Source organism: Salvelinus sp. IW2-2015, unplaced genomic scaffold, assembly GCF_002910315.2.
Source record: "Salvelinus sp. IW2-2015 unplaced genomic scaffold, ASM291031v2 Un_scaffold4110, whole genome shotgun sequence".
In the NCBI taxonomy this organism is placed as follows: Eukaryota; Metazoa; Chordata; class Actinopteri; order Salmoniformes; family Salmonidae; genus Salvelinus; species Salvelinus sp. IW2-2015.
The window spans coordinates 12,740-19,377 of NW_019945382.1; positions in this window are offsets into that span (position 1 = coordinate 12,740).

The window sequence follows — 6,638 nt, forward strand, 5'->3', positions numbered from 1 at the left end:
GCGCCTGCACCAGTGTGCTAGATGACCCTGACCAGTGGTTGTAAAAGCTGTGACCATTGGTGTAGATGCCTGTGTCAATCTGTACGATCCCCGTCACCAGAGGGTGCGTAAATATATGAGAAGTAGCGTTCACTTATCGACTGACGAGTCAGAGTCTAGGCGCTGGCTGAACGAGCTCAATGTGGCTCCTGCTAGATGACCTGATCAATTGGTTGTAGATGCCTACAGGATTGGTAGTAGATGCGCCTGACATTATGGATGTGAGATATGCATGGTGTGACACTACTTGTGTGCTTCACGAAGCTTACAGGCTCTGACTGATGCGGTGGGATGTTCTGTAGATACCCTACAGGCTGGATTGGAGAAGCTTATTAAACAAGGCTAGAGACAGTAGATTTTTACGCTTTCTTTGGTTCTCTTCGTAAGGTGGCATGAATGAGACAGATTAATGAACTAGACAACTCCCCTTTCATGGATAATGGCGAACCCGTCCCTCCGCTTACGTCATCTTATCTCAGGTCTCTTCACTACAGCGTGCCTCATCGACATCTCTCAATGCCTTCGGCACTCATGCATTCGGAGTGCGTGTGACTACCTCGTCTCTCTGCTCATCCTTACCGTCTACTCTCTACCACTCGCATCTCGGTCTTCTCTGCTTCCTTCCGCCTCTTCGGTCTCTCTGCGTCTCATATGCTCGTGCCCCGCGTACTCTCTTTCTCCTCTCACGTTGTCGGTCAGCTCACATCTCTCTGATGGTCTCTTCTTCGTCGTACTTTGTCACGGATGTCTGCTGATTCATACCAATAACTGAGCTAGCTTCTCAAAAGCAGCTGTGTTTATGGGTCCAAATCCCAGTGTGACATTTATTAGCGTTAGCGAGATAGCAAGCTAAGAAACATAAGATGCGACAGATTAAATTAACGATGTAGGTGGCTCAGTTACATAGAATAGATGGGCTCTTGGCGAGGTGTCGTCGTTGATGTGTCGTGAGGTGCATGCATATGCTTGAGCGCGGATATGCATGTATTAATCGGACTGTCCACATGGATGTTGACCAGTGTGTCTCCGCACACTAACCCTTAATTTGAGCTGTTTGGAGTATATTGCTCTTCTTAACTACACTGATCAAGTTTAACGCATGCTGGAATTAAATAGTGCGATCACGAACAAGAACATTCCCACTTAGAATAGAGAATCAGAGTCGTAAGTAGGCACTTTCTTCAATGACATTAACAGCTAATTAATGTGTCCCTGCYGCCATGACGATAAAGTGAATAAATATTTTTTGCACGATAAAAAACGATATATTTTTGTTATCGTTATATAAATGTTTTTATGCTAATATGTTCTTGTGTGTGCCTCTAATGTGGATGATGTGCATATCATGACATCACAAAATAAGCTTAAGACGAGAAAAAGACAAAACACTCCCCTGAAATCAATTATTTTCTCTAAACAAGGAGAAATGTAACAGAGGGTTGGTTTCAGGGCCCTTCCACAAGGTTGGCTGAATGTGTAACTTGGCTTTCGAACACTCCCCCACTTGTTTTTGTTCTGGTTCTTGTGAAAGAGAACATAAAACACATGAGTTGGCAGGCTTTGTGTAAGGCAATGTACTGTACTGTAGTGTACTGTAGTGTACTGTAGTGTACCGTAGTGTACTGTAGTGTACTGTAGTGTACCGTAGTGTACCGTAGTGTACTGTAGTGTACTGTAGTGTACCGTAGTGTACTGTAGTGTACCGTAGTGTACCGTAGTGTAATGTAGTGTACCGTAGTGTACCGTAGTGTACCGTAGTGTACCGTAGTGTAATGTAGTGTACTGTAGTGTACCGTAGTGTAGTGTACTGTAGTGTACTGTAGTGTCGTCCTCGTTGAAGCACTGTCAGAACAGAGGAGAGATGAGCAGAGTGATCAGGGGTTTTCTGAGGCTCTGCTGCAGATTTCCCATTGCATGAGTAGCAGCATATATGTCCTGTGTGGCTCAGGCTGTAAGAGCAAGGCACTTACAACATGGATGTGAGTTCAATTCCCACATGGATCACATGTTGAACATGTGTCCACTGTCGCTTCAGAAAGCAGCGTCTGCCAAGTGACATCATTTATGAGCTGGGTGCTGATCAGGACCGTGTCAGGTTTTATGAGCTGGGTACTGATCAGGACCTTGTCAGGTTTTATGAGCTGGGTACTGATCAGGTTGTTCCAGGTTTTATGAGCTGGGTACTGATAGGACCTGTCAAGGTTTTATGAGCTGGGTGCTGATCAGGACCTTGTCAGGTTTTATGAGCTGGGTGCTGATCAGGAACTTGTCAGGCTTTGGTCACATATAAACATGACTGTCCTATAGCATAGCCCCAAATACAGGACTAGTTAGCCTGTTCTACCTGGCCCATGACTATCCTATAGGATAGCCTCAAATACAGGACTAGTTAGCCTGGTCTACCTCTGTTTGACTTCAGTATATTGGGTCTCCCAGGTTACCAGACCCTGGTTTAAGTATTGAAACTGAAAGTAAACGTCTCTCTCCTTCATCTCTCTCTCCCTACCCTGTACTGTACAGTAAAAGCATGACATTTGGCCCCGGCATAAAATAACTGTGCAGGGGTGGTAAAAACACTTACACGTCTGGGTTTCTGTAGACAGGGATATTAAGCTGTAAAGCCCTTTGTAAAAACCTAGATTGAGCTGAAATAGATTGAGGCGGACTCGGCAAGATTAAAAGTGAGACTTGAGTCAGTTCATTAGGCACCAAAACGGGGGAAAACTGACTGAAACATTAAGGGAGTAGCTGGACTCGTCCAATAAGAAAACCTATTTTTCGTGTTCCGTTGCAAAACGTTTTGCTACGGTGTGCACTAACAATAGGATCCAGGTTAGGCATACAGTACATAACGTTCTATAAGTGGGTTTGGGTCTTTGCCTCTTTACCGGTAAATGTACATGTGTATTCTCTGAATTCTCGCTCCATTGTTGTTGTCTGTAGCCAATGCCTCTGGCAAACGTCGACGTGTTTATGGTTGGTATGTTTATGGTATGTGTTGAATTCACAGTTCAACACATACCCCATACCATGTTTTCTATCTAAATGGATATGCATGTGAACAACACACAGCCATGCCATTGCTGTGTATAGGTTACAGTGAACAGTAGGTTGGGCCTTTAAAGTGTTTATTGACCATGGAAACCATCATCTGTTTCTGTATAAATGTCTCATCTCTCCTCCCTCTCTGTCTTTTCTTCGCTCTCTCCTCTGCTCCTCTCGCTCTCTCTCGCTCTCTCGCTCTCTCTCGTCTCTCGCTCGTCTCTGTCTCTCGTTCTCTTCTTCTCAATTCAATTCAATTCAATTGTATTTAAGGGCTTTATTAGCATGGAAACATATGTTTACATTGCAAAGAAAGTGAAAATAGATAATAAACAAAAGTGAAATAAACACAACAAAAATGAACAGTAACATTACACTCACATAAGTTCCAATAGAATAAAGATATCTCAAAGTCATATTATGTGCAAATAGTTAAAAATTAACATAAATATGGTGTATTTACAATGGTGTTTTGTTCTTCACTGGTTGCCCTTTTCTTGTGGCAACAGGTCACAAATCTTGCTGCTGTGATGGCGCACTGTGGTATTTCACCCAATAGATATGGGAGTTATCAAATTGGGTTTGGTTGTCGAATTCTTTGTGGTCTGTGTAAATCTGAGGGAAATATGTGTTCTAATATTGGTCATACATTGGGCAGGAGGTTAGGAAGTGCAGCTCAGTTTCCACCTCATTTGTGGGCAGTGAGCACATAGCCTGTTTCTCTTAGAGCCAGGTCTGCCACGGCAGCCTTTCTCAATAGCAAGGCTTTGCTCATGAAGTCTGTACATAGTCAAAGCTTTCTTAAGTTGGGTCAGTCACGTGGTCAGGTATTCTGCCACTGTGTACTCTCTTTTAGGGCCAAATAGCTTTCTAGTTTGTCAGTTTTTTTGTTAATTCTTTCCAATATGTCAAGTAATTAACTTTTTGTTTCCCTCTCTTTCCCTCTCTTTCCATCTCTCTCTCTCTTCCCTCTCTCTTTTCCCTCTCTCTCTTTCCTCTCTTCTCTCTCTCTCTCTCTCTCTCTCTCTCTCTCTCCTCATCCTCTCTCTCGTTTCTCTCTTCTCTCTCTCTCTCTCTGTCTCTGTCTCTCTGCTCTCTGTACTGTCTCTGTCCTCTCCTCGCTGTCCTCCTCGCTGTCCTCTCCTCTCTCTCCCTCTCTCCTCTCCATCTTCTCTCTCTCTCTCTCTCTCTCTATCTCCTCTCCTCCTCTCCTTCTCATCTCCCTGGTGTTGTGGTGGAGGGGGGAGAAGGGGGTAGCATGAGCCCCAGACCCAGACATGTCCATAAATAAACGGGTGCTAGCTGGTCCCTGACCCGCCACCCCGCCACCCCGCCACCCTCCCACCGCCCACCAGCCATGTCTCTCTCTGGTGGTGGTGTGTTTATGTTCCGGCCCCTCTCCCCAGGGGGCCATCTGGACCACTCTGCCTGGCCTGCATGGCCTCTCTCTGGGCTCAGGTGGGTCCAAGATGTGCCTGTCTGGGGCTCTGGGCACCAAGTGAGAAGCCTGGTCCCAGATCTCTTTGTGCTGTCTTGCCAACTCATATGGTCATTGTCATGTGTGCAGTTGGCAAGACATCATAAACAAGGGTCTGAGATGCTTTGAGAGGAGCATAGTACTAACTACAAGAGTACAGTAGTGGAGTTTCCTTTCTACCCTTGGAATTATACAGTTCACTGGAGCTTCAGCTTGCTTCACCATGGTTTATGCATTTAATCATTTGTTCTGTGGGTCCAGTTTAACCACAAATTGCAGAGTCAGCAGAACTATTCTAACTATACAGTCTCTCTTCTCTCACCCTCCTTCCACACACCACTGTCTAGTCTGCTTGTGTCCAAGCTGAAGAGGGATGGAGGGAGGAAGAGAGAGAGAGAGAGAGAGAGAGAGAGTGATAGAGAGATGAGCGAGGGCTACAGAGAGATAAATACATTTGGAGAGTGTGTGCATGAGTGCGAAAGAGAGAGAGAGCAAGCGAGAGAGAGAGAGCGAGAGAGAGAGAGCGAGAGAGAGAGAGAGAGCAAGAGAGAGAGAGAGAGAGAGATTTTGAGTTTATTTAGATTAGCCTCAGCATGGTTCTTTTCTTTTCCATTTAGTATCATACAGGAGCCAACAGGCCATTAAAACTAATGAACACGTATTAACAGGAGTTGGATCCTTCTCTCCACACTAAACAGCCCCTCTCTAGCTGTTTGTTTTACTTGTACCTGATGATTTAAAGGGGGCGTCCCAAATGGCACCCTATCCCTACGTGGTCCACTGCTTTTGATCGGAGCCTTTTGGGACGAAGACAAACACGGCTGGAGCAGTAAAACACGTGACCCTCCGCCTCTACCTCTACCTCCACCTCTACTCTACTTGCACCCCTAATGCCTACCCTATTTTTTTCTCCTCACCTCTACCTCTACCTCCGCCTCTGGCCTCTACATTGTACATTTAACATTGTAAGATCAATTTAGGCAAGGACGCTCTATATCCAGAGCGAGCTAACAAGTTGTGCATTCACCTTATGAATGTCCAGGGAAACCAACCAACTCTACCTCTTGCCTCTACCTCTACCTCGCCTCTACCTCTGCCTCTCTCTACCTCTACCTCGCCTCTACCTCTTGCCTCTACTCGCCTCTACCTCTCGCCTCTACCTCTGCCTTCTACCCCCTCTACCTCGCCTCTACCTCCGCCTCTACCTCTGCCTCTACCTCTGCCTCTACGCGCCTCTACCTCTACCTCTGCCTCTACCTCTGCCTCTGCCTTCCCCTCTAGCCTCTGCCCTACTCTGCTCTCCTTCTGCCTCTAACCTCTGCCTCTACCGTCTGCCTCTATCCGCTCCCTCCCCTCTACCCTCTGCCTCCACCTCTTCACAGGCTGTGACGTCAGCACTGTCTGGTCCAACAGAATCAGAATGTCTGATTGGATATTTAAGGGGCTGGATCTAGGTTTAATGGGTGGTCTTTTTATAGTTTTTAAATGTATCATTTTGGATCCCGTCCAGGAAATGATATGGAGGTGGAATTAGTGAACATACATCATTACAGTAACACATTAGTATCTGTCACCGAAAGTGACAATATAAACGAATATTCAATTAATGTGCATCAATGTCACTTGTTGTTACATTCTAATGAGACCATGCTGGTGTTTTTGTCCTTAAAACATTGTCATGTATACTAAGCCCAACAGTCATCAAGGGTCTACATTTTGGGGTTCACCCTCACGTTGCCTGGATGACAGGATCCCTGATGCATTCTAGTCAAGACATCTGCTCTGCAAATGTGAGAGGGAGGAGGACGGTTGGAAAAGGAGTCTGTTTCCTGGGACGACTATTGAAGTGCCAGTTTGATATATTCTGATGTTAAACATTGCTGACATCTCTAATAGGTGTTTATTATTTCGGAATCAAATAAAGACATTCCACACTGGCTGTAAAAGTGCAGATGGGGTGAGCAGGAGATGGAGATTCTTTGCCATAGAGCAAGGCCATGTAGTGGGAGACAGGTGGAGATTATACGTTCAGCAACATCCCTTTGGAACAGAGTTGGGGCTGGATGAACCACATTCGGTT